Source organism: Mycteria americana, chromosome 1 (assembly GCF_035582795.1).
Source record: "Mycteria americana isolate JAX WOST 10 ecotype Jacksonville Zoo and Gardens chromosome 1, USCA_MyAme_1.0, whole genome shotgun sequence".
NCBI lineage: Eukaryota > Metazoa > Chordata > Aves > Ciconiiformes > Ciconiidae > Mycteria > Mycteria americana.
This window is the reverse complement of record NC_134365.1, coordinates 33350009-33376325: the sequence shown is the minus strand read 5'-3', so window position 1 is coordinate 33376325 and position 26317 is coordinate 33350009. Positions and strand designations below refer to the sequence as shown.

At 40.8% G+C, this 26317-nt stretch overlaps 1 long non-coding RNA gene across 2 annotated transcripts in view; it reads left to right on the top strand.

The window, feature by feature from the left end:
- Positions 1 to 19362: 19362 nt before the first annotated feature.
- Positions 19363 to 26317, top strand: part of LOC142404600 (uncharacterized) — a 55994-nt gene continuing 49039 nt past the window's right edge. Inside the window, exons 1-2 of one of the 2 annotated variants that reach the window (XR_012773906.1) lie at positions 19367 to 19451; positions 20825 to 20852. This is a non-coding gene — a long non-coding RNA (uncharacterized LOC142404600). Of the gene's footprint in view, positions 19452 to 20824; positions 20853 to 26317 lie in introns of both variants that reach the window. The other variant, XR_012773907.1, reaches the window with a different exon arrangement.

Below are 26317 nucleotides of genomic sequence, written 5' to 3'. Positions count from 1 at the left end.
TGTGTTCAATTCTTTAGAGAGTCCTCATTTAAACTTAGGAATGTGCAGCTTCCTGTATATTTGCTAGTAAATTTCTACAAGGCTTCTTTCTTTTCCCCTCCCCCTTTCCCCTGCACTGCTTTTAAAAGATAATCACTAAGCTCTTCTTTCATATGAATGCGTATAAAAATTATGGGAGATATTATTGCAGGTCTCTCTGCAGAGACCTGTAATTAAAGGGAGGACCTGTAGTCCTACTGTGGTTGGATTTTTTCTTCTCCCCCCCCCCCCCCCCCCCCCCCCCCCTTCAGATTGCTATTTGAGGATGTTCGGGTAGGAGGAATTTTTGAGCATTTAGTAAAGTTGTTATGTTCCTTGAGTGATCATCTGGTAGTTTCTTCCCTGAATCAATTAATATTATCCCTGTCCTCTCTTATGATAGATGCTTGGCTGCTGTCTGCCTACTTGATCTATATGATTGCAAGGTCTTGTAATCAAAGCAGTGACTGTAACTTCTAGATCTGGATTTGAAATGCTCATCCCATATCTGGGTGCCACCGTAGTTGCACAAACCAGGGACCTAGTCTGTCTCCACTTTTAGGTGTCCATCTTTGATTTCATTTCCCTGTTTTCATTTCCAGCTGGACCCATAGGGTTAAAATAGTGAGATAACAAGGAATGCAGAATTTTTCACAACAGCTGAGAGAACTACAGATTTCTGAAAAATAATTAACAATTTTGAAATAATATTCTATCCTTGAGTCTAATTTCTGATTTGGTAGATGTAAGGGTTAGCATCCTTGGTTCAGTCAAATCATTTGACTTTTCCTGTGTCAGCCCCTTATGTGGAGGGACGGGCAGGTATCTCTTCAAAGACTGGTTCCTTTTTTATTGTGAACTCCCAGGAAAGGAACTGTAAGTCATCACTGTAGATCCTCAGTATCACCCTATCTAAACTCTGAAACCAGTAATAACTGCCTGCATGCTGCTATTTAGTGATACTGGTTTTAGTGGTTTTCTAATGGTCATGTTGAAAGGGGAGGGGAAAAGATGCAGTTATTCCGATGTTGTTAGTTCCTGCACTGCTGTCTTTAGAATTCCACATGATGCTTAAAAAAAGGAAAATCAACAAAAACCCGCCAAAACCCAACTTTCTGCATCTGGGTCAAAGCCAGAGGAGAAGAAACTTGATGGCTTCTCCTGGCACTTTAACACCTTCATTTAGGAACATGCCTTCACTGGGCATGGGCCTTATAGATTAAAAGTCAAGACAGTTTCCTTGCACTGTTTATCAAAACAGGTCTGCAAGAGCAAGACTTGTCAGGTTTGATATAGTTTATTGCTGTTTTAAGAGTGCCAAACTTGTAAGATACGGGCATACTGTGTTCCCAAAGTAAGTCCATTAGAAGCCTGTAAGAATATAATCAATCTTAAGTCTACAGTCTTTAAGACTTGTGACTGCTTTTCGAGGTACCTGTTGAACTAATATTCTCACTCAAATTCCCCTTTCTTTCCTCTCTGCTATTTTCCACAGATAGCTTATTGATTTGTTTGTCGTCTTAGAGCAAAGCAAGAATTTGGGAGTTTGCTTTAATAAATGTCCTCTTGAAACCAAACAGAATTTTGCTAGGGAAGGAAAGGGACTGTGAAGTCTGTTTGCTAGTGATTGTTTCTGCACTTCAGACTTCTATAAGGTCATGGAGTGCAAACATGGAACTTCCCCGTGGCTTCCTCACCGCTTGGAGAAGTGCTGCTAGATTGCGCTGTCTTTAATTTCCTCACTCACTTCTAGCATCGAACACTGATTTCTAAAAATGCTGTTTGTCTATTCCTAAATGGCCTTTCTGTTTTATCTAGTTCATATTAAATTATTAAACCAGCTGAGATGAACAATTTATTAGAATAGCCTAATGCATTTCCAACTACCTTCATATTCTGAGAGGTCACTTTCTCTCCTATTCGTCCTTTGGGTCATTTATTATCATATCCTCATTCTCAGAATTATAATCTGGGTACAACAGGTTCATTTTTTTATTTTATGTCTATGTCTTATGAATCTTAATGTTCCACCGGTCATTGTGTACACATTTTACTAGAGCAATTCACATTAAATGTCTGTAATATTCATATGAATTGCTTTGAAATAAAAAAGTACATGTAGAAGTTATCCTAAACTGCAAATCTTTGTGGTTGAATTCATGAGTATTTAGGGCATGTTTTTTTTGGCTTCCAAGAAAATGAAAGCAATATAATCAGTTTTAACTCCTGATTTAGGACTAGGAAATGAAATTTAATTAAAGCTGATGTTTTAGCCTTATAATGCTAGCCTACTGCGTCTCACTGAGCAGCTGGTGCCTAGGAGACACTCCGCTTGCCTGTTGGGTATCATGAAACTTCAGAACTATGATGTCATGCAGTTTCTGACTAGTCACTGGTACTCCTATTTTTTAATTTTAAAATATTCTGCTACGTTTTATTTTATTGTTTTGGTTTACATTTTAATGCCATGGTTAGTGTCATCCACGGTGAATCAGGATTGCAGATCTAAACCCAAGAAATAAAAAGCACTTTTGCTACCCAGGGTGTGTTATAATACTATATTTGTCTTTTGATTTGATATTTTTCACTAGTCTAATGGATAAATGTGATGTATTGGGGTTTTACTGGCTGTCATGGGTGCTTGTCTTTCCTGCTTGCTGTTCTGGCTGGCCTCCTTTCTCCACTACCCCTCCGGTCTCCTTGCTGCCTGTCTTTTCCAGGAGCTGGTGTCACTCTGTCTGTTCTTCTGACGATGATCTTTCTGGATCTTGGTGGACGTTACGCCCGTTAGCCAATATTGCTTCCGCCACCAGGTACGTGCTTTCAGAACTGGGCTGTTTGCTGTAGTAAGCTAACTGTACCATTTCAAGCCAAAAGGGTAGCCTGGGGTGGGCACAGTGCTAGTGGATGAGCACGTGTCTGGGCACGTAAGCGTGTTCTTGACCCAAAGTAGTTCCTAAGCAGTGCTGTGTGTTTCTTGGCTGTAGCTCAGGGAATAAACTTAGTTTTCCTTTCCTCTTTGTGTAGACTATTCCAAATCTTAATCTTCTTTATTTTTCTGTAGAGATAAAGGCTTTTTACTAGAGGCGTGCTTTCAGGAAGAAAGCTTGGCCGATGAAGCCGTTACAATTAAACAGAGGTGAGCTGAGCCATTCTGCTTGCAGAGCTTCTGAGAGCAGCGTGAACAAAAGACGAGATCCAGGGCACCCGGTGTGCAGTGAGGGGCTTGGTCTCTGCCCTGTTCCTGGAGGTGCTGGACAGCCTCTGAGGGAAAAGGGATCTTCAGTCAACTCTTCTTTCTGTGCACGGACAAAGAGAGAAAATTGACTTAGGACTTCAAAAATCCCAAGCAAAGTTTTAGAGGAATTACAGAATGCAATAGCGAGTACACAGTATGTAAAATTGTTCTAGCTGAAAAATTAATGGCTGCAGATGGCCCATTGAAATGCACAGGGTTTTGAGAAGTACCTTGTTCACTGGTCCATAAAAACAATGAATGAAACAACAAAAATAAAGTAATGGTAGGATATTGCTTAAAAAAGAGATCAGTATCTTATTTTTGCAGTAATCACATTTGCCTACCTTGATCTTTCTTTGGCCAGAAGGATAGGGTGTAATTAATGAAAATTGATTTAGATTGAAAAATAAAGTCTTAACACTTTGTGATTGTAAGAAAAATGAAACATCTAGAGAATTTGCGCTATTCTTGGTGGTTTAGACCTCAAGCAGTGTCTAAATTAATTAGAAGTTGCTTCGTTAATGTGCACTTGTCAAATAGTACATTGGGAAGAACTTTTGTACTTTTGTACAGAAAATACTTTTGTATTTTTACTATTTTTAGATTCTAAGGTTGAATTAATACCTTTTTGCAAAATGCACGTATTTTGAGGACACCACATCCTATAGCATACGTCTATAATAACTGTTAGATATAAAAATCCAATTGCTTTGGAATGAGAATTGTTGTAGAACAGACATATTATCCTCTTAGAGTGGTATCTTGTCTCTGAAAATATGTAATTTTTAAGGATTAGATTATATGATGCGTTGGGCCTACTACTACTCTTCCTTTTCATCTAAATTAGGACTCTTTGAGGATGCAAACGTTGTTTTTTCTTAGTATCAGCAAAGCAAGTGTCCATTACCCTAAACAACACTGAAAAGCAGAGCTCCGAGACAGTTCTGTTGTGATACCCACTGGTGCGTTTGCAAGCGTTAGAGGAGACAAACATAACTGTGTTTCTTAAACAGACCTATTTAGCAGTACCATGCCTGACTGAAATCACTAGCTCAGTGCTTCAAAATACTATATAAGCACAAAGGAAATACAGTAATATACAGTCTATAACAAGAATAAATACAGACCTTCTGACCTCCTCTAGAAAACCTCAAAAATCCCCCCCTAATTAGTTTTACTCCTAAAAGCAAAAGTTTCAGAAGCTCCTTGAAGTCCATGAGGGGTTTCGCTATTGCTATTGATTTAATATGAAAGTGCTCAGATACTGTAGCAATGGATGGCAGCATAAAGCACTGATAAATCGATTAATAGAGTTTAGCCTTGGGGTGTGTGTTAGTTCATCTAGTCTCATCTGTCATATATCACAAGCCATTAAATTTCTCCCCGTTACCTCTGTACTGAACTCAATAATTTGTTTGACTAAGGCATAACTTGTGTGCAGCTAAATCATACCTTTCAGAGAAATGTCCAGTCCTGGTTTGAAGGCATGAAGAAGGAAAAGATGTCCCTTTGCCAGTTTGTTGCAATGGTTCATCATTCTCACGGTGACGAGTGTGTGCCTCGTGTCTCATTTGAATTTCTCTGGCGTTAGCTTCCAGCCATTGATTCTTTTTATGCCTCTCTCCACTAGGGTAAAGAGCTCCTTAATATCCTGCAGCTTCTCCTTGTGGAGGTACTTAGATGTTGTAATCAAATCACTTCTCGGTTTCCTTTTGGATAAGCCAAACAAATTGAGCTCATGAACTCTCTCTCACTAAAACATAAGTGTCATTCAAGTTTTGTGCCTCTTTTTTTCTACCATCATCGATTTTCCAGAGTCCTCCTTAAAATATGGGCACCAGGACAGCATGCAGGGTTTCAGTATAGTTAAGGACTTGCTAATTTTAATACACAGGTAAAATTTTTCTAGTCCTTTCTGAATTTATACGTTGAATGCTCGTGTTAGCTTACTTTCCATTCCTGGGATAAGATCTGCATTCCTCGATGTGGTGGCATTTGTCTTTGTTAAAATGAGCTCAGCCTGGTGCCATTTCACCACAGGAATGCAGATTCATCTGTGCAACTGATGTTGTTATCACTGTTTATCTTGCCAGGTATTGTCATCTGCAAACTTCATCAGCCATGATTTTATATTTACTTCCAGATCAGCAATGAAAGCTTTTAATAATGTTATGTCCTTTATAACATCACTGGAAACAGCTCTTTGATAACACTTTTATAGAAAAGCTTAGTTGTTGAGAGGGGTGAGTTAATCTTGCAAGATTTTGATGTTTCTGGTTTTTCTCTGCATAGGATAATTTCAGCTTCATGGAACAAAAAGCTGTATTCAGGAATAAATATCAGATTTGTTTGAAAACCTTTATTTTCCTGGAAATCACATTGATTACTTCTGATTGTAGTATTTTCTTTTAACTGTCTTCCAGTTAATTGTGTTGCAACTTCTGTAATTATTTTTATGTGGGAGTAGTCTTGTAGTAGTCTGACTACAAGTAACTTAATATTTTGAATAATACTAAAATTATTTAGGTTATCTTCTGGAATTTTCTGGGAAAGCTAAGATTTATTGGAAGTAGTAACAGCATCATTTTTCAGGAAATTCTTTCATTGTTTCCTACTGTAAACTGTCTACATCTGCTACATTTTGAAATATTTATACCTGGTCGATGTTTGTTTAACTTTCTTCTGGTTTGCTAATGGACAAGAAAGTATTTCAACACCCTCATGTGATCCAAACGTATTTTATTTCTGAATGCAGAAGACTTAATTGAATGTTTTTGCATTATCAACAACATTATCAGTAGTAGTGAAACCAGTTTTATTTCTTTTGTTCTTAATTTATTCAAAAAAATACAGCATTATATTTTTAGTCCTTCATTCTGTCAGCTGCAGGGATTCCCCCCCCCCCCAGTGTAATACTTCTCAGTCTTGCAATGTGAACACTATGGTGATTCCTACATAATTTAGTAATTTCTAATTTTTACCTTCTGTTATTTTTATCTTGCTGAAACTTCACTTGGTGCCATTTTCTTTGTGTCACTCTGTAAGATGCTTGTCTGCCAGATGGAGTACTGGGCAAAGCTGGCGTAGCTGCAGTTACTCTCTGCGTCTTTTCACCTCTAGGTTTGGCAAAACTTTCATGAACTGTTCCAGAAGATGATGCCTTTGCTTCCAGTCTTTGGCCTTGTGTGTTCACACAGAGAATATGAAGCAGGCTAACCAACTCTGTGTAAGAGATTTCCCCTAGGAGAATCAACAAATTTCAAGCCTGCTATAGTCAGTGGGCAGGAGGAAGGGAGATGTGAATGCGGGGGGTGGAAAGAAGCATTGCCTGGTAGATGGTCCTTTCAAGTCAGCTCACATTGGTAAGTGCAGATGCCATAATATCATCTTAGAGCTAATGTCTTGGAGATGTGTTGGAGTCTGACATCTTGTCAAAAAAAGGAGATACCCCAGTCCTTTATTCCCGTTGGGGTCATGTGCTACAACGTTCAGAGAGGCTGTGATATGGTATTAAACATAAAATTAATGCCCCCTACCCCTATTGTCTTTGTTTTGTGCAAAAAGTTGCCTCTACATGTGTAGGATGATCAACACAAAGACACAAGGAAGAACATTCCCTCCCTCAGCTTCTAATATTGTAATATCCTGATTGAACATAGGCGTGACAGAGAAAAAGTAACTTCTGAGACTTAAATGACTGATGTTGGCAAATGCTGCACCCACTTTTCATGGATGTGAAATAGCTGGTAAACTGAATAAGAAGAAATATATCTTAGAGCCTAAACAGCAGAGACCAAATGCAGGTTAGGAATAGTAACAAGCAAAGTAGCTCCTAGAACTTCTAAAAATTCACAGAATCACAGAAGGGTTAAGGTTGGAAGGGACATCCTTGGAAGGGAGGTCATCAGGTCCAACAGCCCTGCTCAGGCAGGCCACCTAGAGCTGGTTGCCCAGATGGCTTTTGAGTATCTCCAAGGATGGAGACTTGACAGCCTCCCTGGGCAGCCTGTGCCAGTGCTCGGTCACCCTTCACAGTAAAAAAAGTGTTTCCTGATGTTCAGAAGGAACCTCCTGTGTTTCAGTTTGTGCCCGTTGTCTCTTGTTAAAATTGTTGAAAACCAAACCCTTCAGAGAGTGTGCATGATGCCCATTCCCTTCAGACTGCAACAAGGAGAAACCTTGCTGGCCTGAAGCTAGTACCTGCTTCAGAACAGAATTTGTGTCTTGCGGTTTATTTTCTCCTTACAGTTAACAGTCTAATTATGATATCTCAGCAAATTATTAGGAAATAAACAGATTATGCACTTTGGAGGAATGGACATGTTCTTTCCATGCAAACGTTTCTGCTGCAGTGAAGAAAAAAATCCCAATAATGGTACAGTCAGAGTTATTTCCATCAGAGTGCCCTAGCTTTTGTCTGCAGTGTCCTTGAACTGGCCTGTAGAAGATTACTTTTTACATGGCGATCCTTTAAGTTGCAACCTTGTATTGATACAGAAATATATAATTATTGCTAATGGTCTATGTATAGTTATATTGGATAACGTGTTCTGAAGTAGCCTATAGTTATTTCTGTTCTTTCCATGCAAAATTTAGCTACCACTCAATTCTTTTTTCTCACTGCAATAATATTGACACTCTTAACTTTGTAATGGAAGGTATGCCAGGAACAATATGTATGGAGCTAAGGTGAATACCAGCCAAAGCTGGATCCATTTAGGATTTATTCCTTGCCATTCCAACTACTTGTGAATATGTCCAGGAAAGAATGTTGTTTTTTCTGAAACATGTTTTTTTTTGAAATTATTACTTGAACAATTTAATTGCTAAGTGTTGGTGTGTGGTTAGTCTAAGAAATCACTAGATAGTAAATGATACACGTTCTATTTCCTGACTGAGCAGGAAAGCATCCTGTAATAGGGTTTCTGATGCAAATACAGATGTAATTCTAATGTTTTTTTTTCCTAGCTAATATATCTTAAAAATCCACTCTGTGTTAGTTACTCTTGTTAGTAACCTCTAAGGTGATCTACCAATGATCAAAGAAGTTCAGACTGGACATTAGGAAAAGGTTCTTCACTGAGAGGACGGTCGATCACTGGAACAGGCTCCCCAGGGAAGTGGTCACGGCACCAAGCCTGTCAGAGTTCAAGGAGCGTCTGGACGATGCTCTTAGTCATATGGTTTAGTTTTGGGTAGTTCTGCAAGGATAAGAGAGTTGGACTCAATGATCCTTATGGGTCCCTTCCAACTTGAGCAACTGGCCCTTACAGCGTCTGCACATTGCATGTGTAGGCTATTGTAAATGTGAAAGTTTTGGCTGGTATGTGAATTATGGTTACCTCTACTTCTGCTCCTCAGTCAGCATTTCTAATTCTGGCTGCCACTTTCAGTTTGCCAATATCGTTTTGATCAGAAAAGAAGACCTTTATGTAGGTATCGCATGATTAAAATAAAAAGGTTGAACTTCAGAGACTGGTATAAGGACCTTCTGTCTTTCATTTCTGGGAAGGAATCCATCTAGCCCAACAAAATCGATTGGGAAGTTTCCAGAAGTTACTTTCTTTTCACTTGTGCTCTGTGTGTGCTCGTAAGTACTGGCAGACAGCAGCTTGAACAAGTCTCTGCCAAACTGTCATATTCAAGATCTGCATTCATTTTCAGCATTGTGGAAACAGTATTCACTACTTCCCACCTACTGTCTTGTGATCCAGGGCTGAATAGAAGCTTTTATCAAATAAGCTGTGGAAATAAACGTAGTGTCTCTTTTTCAGCTTGTTGAAAGAGAGTAAATGTCAAGGCCATATGAGGGATTTATGGAGTAAATAGTTGAAAGAACTTTAAATGAAAAACAAGAAGACAACAATGCAGTTAATGACTGGAAGTCATCCTTATCCTGAAAAATTCTTGATGATGCAAAAATCAGTAAAAATAGTGCCATTTGACTTATTAGTCATGCTCTTCTGGTCAACCAAGCCATTTAAAATTAGCCCCCTTCAGTTACCTAAAAGCCCAACGTGTGTGTTTGCTCATACATCAATGTTTGTAGATAAATGTCCTCAAAATACAAGCAGAGTGGAAGGCTCTCTCCCTTATGCTTAGGGCAAATCCAACTCAGCAGTGACTCTGGGGTATTTTCTGTGAGACAGTGAATCTCTGGACTCCACGTGACTGGATCCAAACCCTCCTGTCAGTCATCACCCGGCGGGCAGCCTTATGTTTTACACCATCAGATCATCAATGGGTAATGACACAATACTCTGGAGACTATTTTGCACATGGGGATAGCCTCATATCAATTTCTCTGCAAGCTAGGAGGTTAAGGTCTTTTTGCTTGCACTTCTCTTTGAGACCTCTCAGACACTTTCCTGAAACCAGGGTGAGGCTGTCTGGCAGGAGCCTCCACCCTGTCCCTCTCAGCCTGGGGGCACTACAGAAGGTGAGGAATTAAGCATCCTAATAACCCTGTGAGCCCACAAAATTCTCTTTACTTCCTTCATTCCTGTATGCAGTCACCACAATTTCTAGCTTTTGATAGCAATCTCTAAGGTCTTGTCCCTGAAACTCAAGCATCTTCATATTGTGGAAAGTTAGCAGGATGGTCCAGGCGACTAGAGTGGGTTTGTTCACTAACAGTGAGAAATATCTGTGTCAATAGCAAGAAAGACGTTGCTTGGCGCGCATATATAAAAAAAGTGGTATAAGTTTTGGGGATAGTGTGTGGACAGGGATCTGTTGTCCTCAGGGAAACCTTCAACATGTCAGTTTAGGATATATGGAAAATCTAAAAAATTGGAACCTCTCCATTAACTTAGTAAAAGTTTTTTCGGCAGTCATTTTTGTCTTTATGCCTGCCTGTAGAAACAGTTTTGGTTTTCTTCCGTGCTTCTGTAGTACATTTGCTTAAAGGCATCTGCTCTTGCATCTAGAAATCCTGTACCACCATAAATCTGAATTCAGGGTTTGAGTTAAAAAGTTTAAAGGGACTCTTGTGGCTAATCTTTCGTGTGCTGGATTTTTCTAGGGTAAGGTTTCAGGTTCAAGTCTCTACCTGTGGTTGTATTTGTCCTGAAGGATGGTCTTTCTATGTTTCTTCCCAAACTCTGTTTGTCCCCAGCAGAGGACATTACATGCACTAAACATTAAAAATCCCTTGATAAGGACTCCTCCCTCCTGTAATGTGAGTTGTCATAGCTTCTATCGAGTGCACCCTCAGTAAGTTTGCAGACGACACCAAGTTGTGTGGGAGTGTTGATCTGCTGGAGGGTAGGCAGGCTCTGCAGAGGGACCTGGACAGGCTGGATCGATGGGCCGAGGTCAATTGTATGAGGTTTAACAAGGCCAAGTGCAAGGTCCTGCACTTGGGCCACAGCAACCCCATGCAATGCTACAGGCTTGGGGAAGAGTGGCTGGAAAGCTGCCTGGCAGAGAAAGACCTGGGGGTGCTGGTTGACAGCCGGCTGAACATGAGCCAGCAGTGTGCCCAGGTGGCCAAGAAAGCCAATGGCATCCTGGCTTGTATCAAAAACAGCGTGGCCAGCAGGACTAGGGAAGTGATCGTGCCCCTGTACTCGGCACTGGTGAGGCCGCACCTCGAATACTGTGTTCAGTTTTGGGCCCCCCACTACAAGAGGGATATTGAGGTACTGGAGCGCGTACAGAGAAGGGCAACGAAGCTGGTGAAGGGTCTGGAGCAGAAGTCTTATGAGGAGCGGCTGAGGGAGCTGGGACTGTTTAGCCTGGAGAAAAGGAGGCTGAGGGGAGACCTTATCGCTCTCTACAACTACCTGAAAGGAGGTTGTAGAGAGGTGGGGGTCGGTCTCTTCTCCCAGGTAACAAGTGATAGGACAGGAGGAAATGGCCTCAAGTTGCACCAGGGGAGGTTTAGACTGGATATTAGGAAATTTTACTTCACTGCAAGGGTTATCAAGCATTGGAACAGGCTGCCCAGGGAAGTGGTTGAGTCGCCATCCCTGGAGGTATTTAAAGGACGTTTGGATGAGGTGCTTATGGACATGGTATAGTGGTGGACTTGGTAGTGTTAGGTTTATGGTTGGACTCGATGATCTTAAAGGTCTTTTCCAACCTATATGATTCTGTGATTCTGTGATTCTGCCACAGAAAGGTCTTTGAGATTAGCAGGTTGTGTCTAAGACCATCCTCCTGAATCACTCGTGGCATGAAGACTTGCAATGATACAGCAAAGGTGGAACCTGCTTGTGTAGTTCATGTTTGTAACCTGGTACAAGCTCTGTATGTAAAATTACTTCCAGATTTGTAGAGCTGCTAGACGGAGTGCTGTTTGGGCACTGTCTTTCACCTGAAATTTTTTAGACAGGAGGTTGGTCCAATCTTCCTTTCCCCAGTTTTCTGGGTGAGGGGTCTGATGACCACGGGACCACTGTTCTCAGCTTGAACCTGCACGTGGACAGTCGATGGAGGATGAGAGGAAGGTTTCTTATAAGTAACTGTATAATCTTCATAGTGCACTTTGCTTAATTACCTTCAACATCTGCCCACTCCCCTCTCTGATGTTGCTTTCAGCGTTGTTTATGTTTGGGCCAATGTTGACAGGTTCTCCCACCAGTTTATACCATGTGGGAGAGAATTACGCCACGTACAGGGAGAATGAGATGTTTAAAGGTCTCTGAGTTTAAGTGTGGCTGTACTCTTGGCAGAGTGTGAATGTGAATATAAAGAGCAGATAGACTGTGAAGAACATCCACTTAGGGATAAACTATCTTCCTTTTCCATCATTTAAAGGACTCTACTGAAATAGATGGAAATGCCTGCGAGGTTGCTGTACTTGAATGAAAGGCACTTTTTGACAGGAGATTACCACTCTACAACAGGCTGCTTTTCTTCTGGTCATTTTTCTTCTCGTCACAGATTCCCTTTGCAGCTGAAATCTGGAACTTCTTTCTGACATCAGAATGTACATACAAAAGAAAAATGTTGACAAAAGCAAGACTCATTAATACTGAGCAAGTAGATGCCTATGTTAAAGGATAACACAAGGTCTAGTTACGGTAGCCCTCCTTCACTATTTCCAGTCCTAAGTTTTATAAGGAGATGGTAGAACTACTTTATGGGTGGATTAAAAGTTTTTTCCCTTGGGTACCATCAGGTGTTTTGTTTTTCCCAGGGCCGGCTCTAGGGAGCGCAGAGCCCTGTGCCAGCCCCCAGCACCTGCCCCAGCAGAGCCGCTGCCCGCTGGCAGTCCCCCGCTGCGTGGCCACGCGTCCCCGCGCAGACCCAACGCGCCTCGTGCCCCCGCTCCTCTCCCCACTACCTGTGGGATGACCCCGTGGCATCACCCAGCCAGCCCGGCTCTGTCGGCAGCGCCCGGTGTGGGCCACCTGGCCGTGCTGGTGTGAGGCACAGTACCGGCACCAACCCTGGATTTGGGGGGTTGGTGTGGAACCCCGGCAAATCACGGCTGTGGGTACTGAGGGTCCCTGGCTCCTGGCGACTTTGGGAGGAGGCAGTGGTACCCACCAGATTGCAGCCCCCCGTGGTCCTATTTATCTGGTCCGTCGTATGCTTGAAGACATCGTTGTGGGATCTCGCATCCCAACAAAGTTTTATTCTGTGCTGTTCCTTTTTCATCTGGAGATTACAATAAAACACTGTTGGGATTTTTTACATCGGAAGTTTTAGCGTCTATATTGTATCACTAAAACGGTTGCCAGCAATGCCTGCTTGGGTCTCTTTCCATTGGTCTGTTGTGTGTCAGACTGGCTTGCTTTGTAACAGCTTCTGCATTGGTGTCTTGCTGCTTTGAATAGCAGGGTTTATTTGCTTTGCATTTTTCAATAACGAAGTAGCCGAAAGTCACCTTTAGTACTTTCCTTAAAAGTAACTAATCTTTTGATACCCTCGGGCTTTGAATCAATGGTTTTAAATCAATATTTTCTATATAAAGTTACTGTTTATCTTCACCCTGCACTTTGCGGACTGAAAATCAATGGGGTATGTTTGTGAATTGTACAGAACATGGGATAGGCAAAGAATTAGATGTTACGCTCTTTTGGGAAATGGACGAAATTAAGGAAATTAGGTGGCACTCTTCTCAATAAAACCTCTAGTAACTGTCACTGTTTTCATGGAGTTTTGTTCTCTTGGGCGCTAACTGAAAAGGAAACAGAATTTTATTTTTCAGGACACACTGAAATCTTGAACAGCAATTAAAATACAGAATGTTTTGGCAGTCTTTAATGATGTAATTGGTTCCGCAGACAGAAAGAGTTCACGAACTGCTTTGCATTTCTTTCACATTTGGTCTTAATTTTAAGAACCATTACTGCTTACAGCCATCTAGGAGCCCTAGATTCAGCAGAATCTCGGGGGAAAGAGTGCGCGACAGTGCAGCTTTAATAGCAGCAGATGTGTGTTTATCTCAGGCTTTTGGTTTTGCTTTCTAAATTTGTTATATTAAGAGTACTACTACAAGCTGTGTTCTTTGAACTCCTTTTTCATCTATATTTTTAAGAGAGGTTACTTGGTCCGAAACTGAGTTTTCTAAGAAAACACATATTAATTTTACATAACATTAGTTTCTGTTATTTCGTGAAATTAACACATTCCTGTGGTCTGGAGTAAAACAGAAGGAGCATGGGCATGTTTTTGATGCCCAAAGCCTTCATTTTGTTAAAGAAGGTTTTCACAGTGTTTTTTTTCTGAAAACATTTAGTAAAATGGTGTACACTTTCAACTGGTCAGTCACTCAAGTGAAGTGATACAAACTAAGAAAAATGAAAACAACGACAATTCAACAGCTATGAGAAATAAGAAGTTTCTAGCCCTCTCTAGCTGCAGAATGAACTGAATGATAATATTTTCATTTGGTTACTTGAACAAAAGGAAAAAGGTTTTCATCCAGATGTTTTCATCCCCGACTGGTGTGAAAGGTCACAGTGCTGCATTTCCCTGGGGAAGGAGACCGGGTTTTCCTGTATTCCCTCTTGGACTTAATGAACCCCGTGAAGACGCCCTGTGAAGGGTGAGAGACAGAAGGGTGCTGAAATGTTCTGCTTCCCTCATCTGTTGGGGTCTCAGTTTTAGGATGAAATCTGCCTGCTTTTGGTGGTTTTCTTTTTTTGTAGTTATCTTCGCTACAGCCACTGACAGCTTAACTGTTAAAGTAAAATCCAGCTGTTAGTCTCCCCTTGACTGTGTATCTTAGGCTGCCGTTCTTTTTAATCTCCTCTCTGGATTTAACTGCATATTCCCTTGTCCCCGCTGACTGACTTGGGGTGCTGCTGACTGAGCCGCTTCCACGGCAGGCTGCTCCTCTCGGGACTTTTGGAGGTGGTCCCTCCCCTGCCAGCCCATGACGGAGGCTGTCCCGGCAGAGTGCCCCTGCACCCTGCACCCGTGGCTTCCCCAGCGTGGTCTGTGCGTGACTGCAGCCCCAGCACAGCCCCCAGACCCACTGTCCTGTCCCTCGGGCAGCTCCGATGGGAACGTTTCCGCTGCCACCCGACCTGCTTGCTCAGAGGGTGGGAGGCTGCGATGGAGGCTGCAAACCCTCCTGGCTGCTGCCATCCCCTCTGCTCCTCGTTTGTTTTAGCCTCTCCTCATGCCTTGCCATCAACCTATCTTGCCAGTTCTTCGTGGCAAAAGACAGCTCTTTACTGCTTTATACAATTTCAGCTGCTGGGCATGAATTCCGAGTAAAACCAACCATCGTGTAAATAGTATCTTGACACCGCAGCAGCCCACACAGTCCAAATGAAACAGTAATGACACAAAAGCAGCTCCATCCACACTGGGGTGGTGATGGCAGCTCCATCCTGTGAAGGGTTCCCTCCAGACCAGGCTGTGACTTCCTTTTCATTCTGGGGTCTTATTTAGTTGCTTTTGTAAACTGGACCAAATTGTGGGTTGTAGATCTCTTTGGGCTGTTATTAGAGCTGCCAGGCTTGGTAATGATTGATAAGAAATAAATTATGCGAGGAACTCTAATTTCTTATTTACAGAGACCTGTAGAAGGACACAGACAGTGACAAAGTACAGCTTTTTCCTCTGAGAGTAGGAGTCCGAAATGGCTTGTATTTCTTCTGGCAGGTCAATGCAATAAACTACCTTTAGCCATCAAGGACTTGATTTACTGCTCAGTGAAAACAATCAAAACATTTCTACTGCCCTTAAGAGTAGGGAAAGCTTGAATCAGCCTTTCTCATAGGATCACTGAAACCACGCTAAGTGAGCTGCAGGGCTGAAGTGAGCAGAGCATCGCCTGCCTTTTCCACCAGGTCACGGAGATGTGAAAGAAGTGGAGCAGTGTTGCTATGGAACTTGTATATGTGCTTGTATATTGGCTTGTATCTAAAACCTCCCATGTTCACTGGTTCTACAACACGGGTGACCCGTGGGGTGAAAACAGGCAGCACGTCTGGCTGCCCGCTGCTGGCAGCACGGCTGCGTGTTTGTTGCAGCTCTGGGAAGCAGAGGGCTGGAAATTCCTCCTTGCTGAGAAATTAAGTACAAGGCAGAATGTTTGCAGTGGGTTTCTTCAGCTGTTCACAGGCAATTTCATTTTCTTAATTCTAACAGCAAAATAGTGATAGTTAGGCAAATCAACTTGGTGTAGGCTGTCTTTTCAGGGAGGTTCTGCGTCTGCCCTTGGAGTCACACTTTCTGCTCTGGCAGCTGATGAAGTCAGGCAAGCGTAGAGCTGGATGATACCAGGGGTGCTGGACATCAGTCCAATGTATTGTACATCGGCTTCTTGTGCAGGGTGTCATTTGATGGTCAGGTCTGTAGTTCTGGTTCTGGAGCTTTCCTCACTCAAATTGATGGATTACTGATCGCTCAGAGTTAATACTCTAGATACATGTTTGAGTAGCCTGTGCATTTATGATTTATCTCTGGATTCATCTGCTAATAAAGGACCTGTAACTTTTGGTCTTACTGTTTCTTTATCCGTCTAAAAGTGTAACACTCTTCTGGCTCATTTTTGAAAGCATGACCTGCCTGGGCCAGCCACAAGCTGTGAGTACCTTACTGTGGTGTTGCTCTTTTAGCCTGAAGGTCCTGAGCTGCTGCCGACAAGGAAGAGTCGTCTGAAGTTCCCCGGTGAAACTAAAGAAGTTCCTGCCTGTGCGCTAATAATGACTCCTTCCCCTGCTTCAGGCAGAAGAACTGAACCACTGCTGACTACTCTCGTCTCTCTAACACTTCATAATCTCCCTCCCATGATCCCCAAGGGAATTTCAGCTCAGTGTTTTAGGAGCTCTGACAACGTGCTCCAGTAATTTTGCATGCATCTGTGCTAATGTCAGCCCTAACCAGTATCACTGGTACTGTCGTGTATGCTTTTTTGGTGGACCAGTGCTAAATTAGAGAGAAGTTAGACAAGTGCACATGAGAGATTGAGATTCACTGTATTAATTCCGCAGGAAATCAGAGTTTAAAACGTGATCTCAAGCTGTAAAAGTCTTGGACTGGAGTCCATGCCCCTCTGGCTGCAGTTGTTCTGGCTGTACGTCTACACAGATTAGAGAGGATTTGATTAGCAAGCCTGCGAACACCCGCACAGCCTCACGGTCAGCATCCCCTGGCTTGGTTTGAGCCTGCTCCCACCGTGCTTCCCGGGTGGCATGCAGTGGAGCGGGCTTCACCTGTGCCGTTTCAGTTGCTCCCAGGAACAGAGGAAGGGTCTGGTCCCTTTTATTTTGTAGTATAAATGTAAACTCTGATGGAGTTACTGACTTGCTGGCATAAAGATTTCCCTTAAGGCCATGATCCCAAAGGTTCAGTGAAATAAAAGGCAAAATGGTAAAATGATGAGTCATTAAGAAAAGACAAAACATTTTGTGCCATGTTCTTAGTACCGGTTATTTACAGTTTTACGTTCTGCTTTACAAGTAAAGTTGTTCTTGGCTTGTGCTGGGTTAAAACAAAAGAGTCTGGTCTCTCGTCTCTGTTAGAGCACCAGGAGAGTCAGTTCACTAACCCAGACCGAGGGACAGCTGTGCAGACCCCCGTTATCGTACCCCATGCGCATCACCAATAACCCTTGCCATGGCAAGAAAGAAGGGGGTTTCTTTCTTTTGTTTAAAACCAGAAAGATCATGTTCAGCTGTCCTGGTACAGTTTTCAGCCTTAATTGTGTGTGGTCAAGTTGGCTGCGAGTTTGGCAGCTGAACCCAAGGTGCAAGCTCTTTGGCACTAGTGTTAGTAGTGTCACCTGGGTGACTTTTTAAGTGAAGACTGAAACAAAAAGAAGTGTTAGATATTTAATCTTTCTCAGCACCACTCATTAGCCTTTCTTCTCCCCTTCTGGCTGAGGTATTTCCATAGACAGCTTTCTTGGTTTTATAATCCTTCTTGTTTAGTGACTTTTCTTTTGTATCCTTTTTTTTTTTTTTCCCCTTTTGTATCCTTTTCTGATTTAGTTGTTATATTTTTGTGGTTTTCTTTTACGTTCTGTTATCCCTAATAATTTGAACTGGTTTCCACTGTTTGTACGCTTATTTGTGTTCGAGATCATTTGAGGAAGGCATGATTTGACCAAACTGACTCTTATTATGCTTCATGTCTTTACTTTACATTAGGTTATTTTGTACTTGTGTGTAATATCCCTCCCTTCTTATGCAATTTATTTCCCAAGGGACCCTCCTGATCAGTTACTAAGTTTTTTTTCTGTGCCTTCTCAAAAATTCACTCATTTTGTTGTGGGCTGCCTGACACAGAACTGTGGAGATAAAAGTCCATTTCCCCTTTTGCTCTAAGGAGAGAGTGTCCAGGGCAGAAGGGAGAGCGTGTGGGGGGAAATCAGGATGTGCGGTCACTCGGCTTCCAGCTTCTGCTTACGCTACTTATTTAATTCATTGGTATCTGTCCACCTGAGAGGCTCCTCAGATCGTCCTTTTCTCTTTATTCTTGCTCTTCTTGTGATGCTATAATGAATAATTAGCCCCTCTTTATTTGTATCACACTGTCAGGTTGGGGATTTTTTTGTGCAGGTCTTTGCAACAGCCCCTGATAATCCCAGTTCTGTTCCCTAAGCAAGCCTTTGTTCATAGATGCCTCATTTTGTAATAGTCTTCTCCTTCCACAACAAAGAACCAAAGCTTCTTTGGTAATACTGTGTGCACAATCATGTGCTAATCCCCAGGATGCTCCTGTTCTCATTACGGCCTTTTCTTGCAAATGTGAGGGCAGCAACACCTGCTAAGCTGTGACTTATATCCACTGCCAATTCTTGGTCTTAGAGCTGTTGTGGATAGCATCATTAGTGCTCATTTGGATTGCCCAATATTTAGTGGATGAGCCTCAGTGGCTCTTCTGAGTGACAGATGAAGGCAGATGGCGCATGTCTTGGGATGTCAGGCTTACGGACAGTCCCTCATCCTCTTTGGGACTGAGAGGGGGCCAGTCCAGTCCTTATTTGCTCTTTGGGTTGGTGGCTTTGAACTCTATAGTCCTTAGAAGAAGTAGCTTTTCCTCACCTGCTAGGGGTGATGATCTTGATTTCAATTTGGGCAGCTGGTAGTCTGAAAAGTGAATTTTCTTTTCTACTCACAGGACAGAAATCAATCACTTTCCACCACTCCTGTACTCATCAATGGCTCACATTGGATGTGTTGGATGGCAGGTTACCCTCAGGTTTGCTGGGTGTTTCTGGAGTCACTGGCATCCCTTTTCCTAACTCTTGCATCCTCTGCAGATTGTAATGGGCTTGTCCAAGCCTGATCTGCTTTTTGACATCCCCGCAAAGAACTTAAACTTTCCAAAATAAAAGCCCTCCAAAAGGCTCATCTTCAAATGGCTACCAGCCCCTTATAAACGATGAGGAATTGCACAAAGATGCTGACAGCGGTCCCTGAGCATGACCATTTTCCTTTTTCCTGAGGCGTAGGCATACTAACACAACTTCTAGGCATTTTTTCCCAACAGTGCTTTAGCCCAAGCAAGCGAGTCTGCCAAATGGGATGTCAGTATAGCAGCATATGTACAGATATAGGCAGTCAAATTCTGTATTTTTAAAAATCACAGCCATGCCTATCCCTCCAAAGAAACAACGCTCCTTACTTTGTTTCCTCCCTGTAGCTTTTGATGCCTAACTCTGAACCCTAATTCTTCATGTCTCTCTCTAATTTTAGTCTGTGTCCATCTCAAGCTCATGGTCATGCAATGTAGGATGATGATGGCCTTCCATATGTCCTAACTATTTGGAAAGCTTAAGGTAAGTTTGGTGTTTTTGCAGTTTTTGTTCTGAAACCTTTGCACGACTGTACAGCAGATGGTGCTCTGCTTCCCTTTCTTCTCAAACAGTCATTAACTAAACTTTTCAGAACAAGACTGGGGATTATTAATAATGTTTTCTGCACGGGCTGAGCAATTGGAGCTACATATTTTCAAAGATGGTTTACTTAGCCATGCACTGATTTTGTTTTAAGGAGCAAGAAAGCATAAAGTCTGTTTGTGGGTTAATTTGCAATACTAATCTATCTTCCCTGTGCAGTTAGAGCAGAACACTGACTTACATTTATTAAGGGATTCTTTTCATGTGTGCAAAACCCAGTATTTGTTTCAAACGGGTAATTCTTTACTAAAATGAATGAATCGCAAAAGAAAATACAAGTTGAGTTTAAGCAATGAACTCAGTGAAACTATCAGAACCTCTAAATCAAGGAAACAGATTCACAGCTTAATTAACTGAAATGTTTATCCGGCTACCTGAAGTCAGATGAAATAAAAAAGTATTCTCTGGTTTTATGCTGAATAGTTGCATTCCTGTTTTAGCTCTTTCGGCAGACTAAATGCTATTTTCTGACACTTAGCACACTTAGCCCAGGCTTTCAGGGGCTTGTTTCACAAGTGATAGCTCTCAGACAACTAGAAGTGGTGTTGAAAAAGTCAAATCCATTTCAAGGATTTGGTGGGAAACAGTGCTGTAAGCTTTGAAATATTGCAGGCTGCAGTAATACCACAGTAATCTTCAACAGTATTAATAGCTTAAACAGACAAGCCTATATAAATTGGCTTAAAACCAATCAGGTAGGAGAACTTCACTAATTCAAACTAATAACTCTGTGGGCTGTATTGTGGATTATTGGCTGTTGCAAAGTAGGAAAGCATGATGCAAAGCTCACGGAAATCAAAGTAAAGACTTCCATTGACGTTACCATGCTTTCATTATCCCCTTACATGGATTTCCATAACAAAGATACCAAGGATACTGAAGCACAATAGGTAACTTATTTATTTTGACAATTTTGCTCTATTTGCTGTCATTTATGATGCTACCTATTTCACTCTGTGGCATTGTACTTGATACAAATTTATTGCTATTTATGTGATAGTAGATCTAAGAACATCAGCCATTGATCTGAGCCCATGGTAGATGCTGTACAAACACAAACCAAAATGACAGTCCCTGACCTTAGTGCTGAGCATTTTGCCAGTGTGAGGCTGTCTAATGAACAGTCTGTCGATAGTAAATTTTTCTCTGAAGTTCTGTGAGTCTATGTATAGTATTTCAGAGAGGTATCTCCACATTTGTAATTCAAACTGGAAAAAACCCTACTAAATTAATTAATGGTTTTCTTCATTTAGGATCATGGAGTCAGTCTATGTATAAAAGGTAAAGCAAAATTCTATTTTTGTGAATTGATATCTACTCTTTAGGAGAGTATAATATCTTTTAAATAGATCCAAAGTGACTATTTCCCATAGAAGATTTTCTTTTCTCTAAATAAATGGATGCTTTTTTTTCTTTTAAGGTGGGGGGAAGGGAGGTATGAAGATATCAATAAGAAAAGGATCAAAATCTATTTTTGTCTTTTCAAGACTATTAAAAAATTAATAAATTTGGTTTTCTGGCTTGGAAAGCATTTTTCCCAAGCTATTACCTAAAAAATGTATCTTTGGATTGATGGAAAGGGAATTATTAAATATACACATATCGTACCATGTGTTTTATCCCTGAATTAGAGCTACAAGGAGCAAACCATATGGGACAAAAAAAAAGGGGGGGAGATAAATTTCTTCCCCATTTTCACATGGTTTCATGCGTAGACTTATAATGATGAGGTGACATGTTACATCTATGCCCAGGCTCTGGGGAGCCTGGACAGCTGACTTGGGCAACTCAGGTTAAGGTAAGATTAATCTGGATTAGTAACAGAGGGAACATGGGGAAAGAAACGTGGCATTTCAGAGTGAGGGAGGTGGCAGAAATGAATCAGGCATTGGGTTCACTCCATGGGGTTTGAAACTGGGACTGAAGGGGCCCGGGCTTTCCCCGCCGCTTGGCCTTCAGTAAAACCGGCTGAAATACAGTAACTGTTACGTATCACATATACAGGCTGTACCATTGCCCTCAAAGAACGAAAATGCTAAATGGATGGATTGCCTCTATCACCCACAAAAGAAATTTTGTGGACACAGAACAGAAATCCGACTCCCTTTGGGGCCCCACTGTATTCAGTGCCAATACGTTTTAATCCAGTGCAAAGCGCTGATAACTCTATTCCTCCTTCCTCGGTTGATCTGATGAAAATTAACTTTCAACGTTCACATCTGATCAAATCACAAGCTAGAATTATATGCAAGCATGAAGAAGATGACACCTTATTCTATAAATACACACTTGGTAGTAACTTTCAAATTATGTTAGCAGAGTTCACACAGTATTAGTCAAATCCCTGTCATTAAGAAATGGTATTTCATAAGAAAGCTGATAATAGGATACAAAGATCCTAATATGATTAGATGATGACTTGTTAATGGGAATTCTTTTCTGTCATAACCACTGATTTTCAGTTTACTCTAACAAAGATGATCTCTCTGATGGGAGATGATAATATAATAAAAAACTGGGAATGGTGTAAAAAACTGAAACTGAAGATTCAACGGTACAGTCAATAATTTTGTAGATCCAGGATGATTAAATTTTAAAGACATTGCTGGGGGAAAAAAGGCAATTCTAAGGCAGAGCCAGTAACACTGCACACCGCCTATCTGCCAAAGCCCCACTCCTACACCTTGATCCTATGGGCATACGATGGCTCTCTTGCAAAGCGCGGCTAAAATCAAAACAGGGCTTTATACAGGAAGCTTTCTGCCCCCCAGAGCAAGAGCTGTGGCTGGTGGTCCGACCACAATTCAGGCAATTGCAACGTTCTCAGAGACTTAACCAGAGGGAGTTTCACAATTGATGAGAAAAATATTGAACTCTTAAGACTTTTTCCTGGGGATTGGAAGACCGTTTTTCACCAAGTCCAATTATTGAGCTGCCCAATATATCAGCATACCCCTCTCAGCAACATTTTCACCATAGCTTTGTAAGAATAGCTCAAAATTTCTGGCTCTTGCCTATCTTTGTTTGGGGTATACTAAATCAAATGAATATAAAAAAGCCAGGTTTTGTTAGCAATTTTCACGTATATTTGTGCACTGGTAGCATAACATAATGTTTGTGAGAGTGAGAGAAATGTACCTTCAAATTGCCATAGGAATGCTTGCCAGTCTCTCCCAAGTCCCATCGCAGCACCAACTAGGGCTCAAGCTATGGGTTAAAAAAGGACTTTTTCTTTACAGATTGCATACACAAATAATCTTGGTACATCAGTCTTCATCAATGGAAGTCAGCTGCACTAAGGATATTCCTTTCATTAATTGGTTTTAATGTAGGAGAAGGAATGTCACCTAAATAATTTGGGCTCCCAAGTGAAGACCTATATGATTTTTAAAAGAAAAACACTGTAGTCACTGAATGTCAAAGCTGTGATTAAAAAGCAAAAAGCTGACATGGATACCACTGTAATAGGGTACGTCTCAGTGGGAACCCACTGCCACCATCAGCTTTTTACGATTTTTGTATTGCTAATATGATATGAAATGCACCACTAGGAATACTGTTGCATATCTGACTCTCTTATTTCATAAATTATTACTGTATTACCCTCTAAATGTCCCAATGAGTATAACAGCATCAAAATACGATGTAAAAACAATAAAACCATGCAAAGGCAATTATTGAATTGTTAGATCTGTACAACAATTTTTTCTTCTTTTTTCCTTATTTTTATCCTGAATAAATAAACAGTTTGCAACTGATAGGGTCATTCAACCACCTCTGAGATGCTGTTGCTTCTGAATTGGAACAGGGCAGCTAATTAGTGCTGGGAATATGATGTGACAGGTTTTAAGAGTGAGTAAACCGGAGAATGACTTTTGATATTCAAATTTACTCTCATCTTGTTTCCGTATTCTGCTGCTGGCACTAACGAAGGAAGATGTGAAATGTGTCTCATCACACACTTGGAAGGGCTGAGAACTCACACATTCCTTCCTTCTCAGCGCTCCATCTATGAGCCAGTTGGAGCAAACAGAACTTTGCCCAAGAAAGATGAAAAAAAAAATAGATAGGGAAGGTCATATTATCTCAGGTTTTTCAGGAAATTGTGGAGGACAGTACTGCAGAAGCCATCACCTCTGGCAGGGAGAAGGTTCATCAGTCAGTGCTTGTGTCCTTAGCCTGGCTGAGCCTGTGGCCTCAGAAAAACTGCCTAATCTATTTCATGGGAAACTCTGCAATTTAAAACAAATTCCTATTCTGAGCAAATATATCAAAAAGTGTTTTCAGATTTCATTAATGTGAAATAAAATTAAAATAAAAATTCTGGATGATGTATTTTGGAATTGTTTCTCCCATAATTTTCCTTCATGTTTTGTTAATAATTCACTTTCAACATTTTGAAAGAAGTTCTTTTTAAAAAGAAAAATGAAATATTCCCCTTCAAAAAATCTAAAATATTCTGTTGTTCCTTATCAGAAGATATTTTTCAAAGGAAATTAGAGTGAGGTATTGTTGAAATAAGCAATTTCACCATTGGCCAACAAGCATTTTCCAATGAGAAATACTTTATCATAAGATTTATGACTGTATCATTCATTCAGAATAATTTTAATAAAAACAGGAAGGTTAAGATTTACATGATTTGTCTGAAGGTGAGAAGTTCTATGTAAAACTGTGTCAAAGTTCATTTGGGAGATACTGACTCATCTTTACAGATAGCCCAGAACAGAAATATTGTCCTGGCAAACAGTATTAATAATATCTTTCACAGAGATATCATTAATAATTATAGTTTATATGGCTACAACTCCAAAAAAATGTTCTCATGGTGCAATAAACCAGAGAAGTAAGCTCAACTAGTTTATGACTTCATTAAAATGGTGAGCTGTAATTGCAACCTTGCAATCAGCAAATGCAAATGCTCTATTTGTAGTACTGCCAGTTTTATTTTATGTGTAACTTTCTCTTCAGAGAAAGGGAGCTTATGCTATTTTTCTTGGATTTTGGTGCACTGAAAGTTTATTCTTTGGAAATACACTAATAGCAGAGAAATGGAATTGGGATTATTAAGTATCTGATGCCCTTTTCGCACATTTATGATGTGCCTTAAGCAATAGCACTGGTTGTAAAATACAAAAGGGCTAAAAAGAATGTAGTTGTCATGAGAGTATATGTGTCCAGATTGCAAGCCAGAAAACTGTCACTGATAGTTGGGGTATAATTGACCACAGTGTATGATAAGCACATTATTGATTGATTAATGTGACCTAGTTGTATTTGAAATGTCAAAGAGGAAAATTGAGTTGTCATTTTATATCATGTTCTTTTTCGAGTAACAGATAAATACTATAATTAATGACTTTTCACTAAGGTTATCTAAAAAATTTAGGGAATATTAAACATCACATTATTCACAGTCATCATAGGTGAATATATTATTGATGAATATTGATAAATCTTTTTTCATATGAAACAGGGCCCAAAAGAAGTTCATACACTTAAATAATGCTTTTTAATAAGATATCTCTTCTGATTACATTTTTTATCATTTAACTTAGTGAATTGACTAAATTGACTAAATTCCTTTTACAATTTGGTAAGGTTTTATTTGTACTTAGTCCATGGCAAACTGGGGTATTGATTTAGAAGGTTTTAGTTCGCTTCTGTTGAAGTCGATTGTAAAAATCCTGTTGACTAGAAGAGGATTGAGAATTGACCCATGCAATGCCTTGCTACCATTTTCTACTGCGTACATAAAAGAACCTTGAATTTTCTCAGGTAGTTGAAAAAATGTGCTTTAGCAAATGAATTTCAAAAAAATGTTTTCAGCCTTGAAGTAAACCTCAAAGAATCCTCCAAGCTATTACAGATAAAACAAAGCCAAAAAGCATCTGCTGCAAGGTACTGAAATGTTATCACTCACCATTTGTCTGAAGTATACCTGCGAAGGGGGCTGCCTGTCAGGAGGAGACTTTTCCACCAGAAAATGCAGCTCCATCTAAGTCTTTAGCATTTTGTTGGAAAAAGAAACATTCTGGGAAAATTTTCAATAATAAAAAAGTTTAACTAAATGGTTTGAACGTTCGTATTTAATTTTGGCAAATTTTGAATTTGTGTCGTGTCTTTCAGATCAGACATTGTTTGGACTTCATAGTAATATAATTGATTAAGTTGATGGCAATATCTTATGATGTCCTATGAAGTCCCTGAATGTCCAAAGTTATTTCAATGTTTTGATTTCTTGAGATCAATTCATCTGCATGAATGCAGGATTCTCATGCTACTTGAAGTGCCCCAGACATGGACATGGGGCTACAGCTGTGATACTTGACCCCTGGGAGGCACGCACCCTCCAGGCTCAACACCCAAAAGCCAGCTGGGGTCCCCCAGGGCTACTCAGATAGCACCCAGTGCCTACCTTCAGGTACAGGGCTGAGCCCTAAAACATCTATGTTGGAGTGGGCTGATTGCTCCTTATGCTCATTTGAGTGTATTGATAAAAACTGGAGGGGTATGATGGCAGCTTGGCCACCTAGTTCATGTGTAGATAAGGATATGTAAGTTCCAAGTTCTCATGTTTTAATCTGGGGCTGAATCCCACCCTTTGTTACACGAGCAAACATTTTTCAGAGTTGTATGGATCAGTGGAAGAATATTCTGGTTTACCTGTGATCATTTAAAAAATATATTTGAATTTTAGCATCCACCTTTTTGAAAACCTATTCATAGGCTGCCTTTCCTGAAGA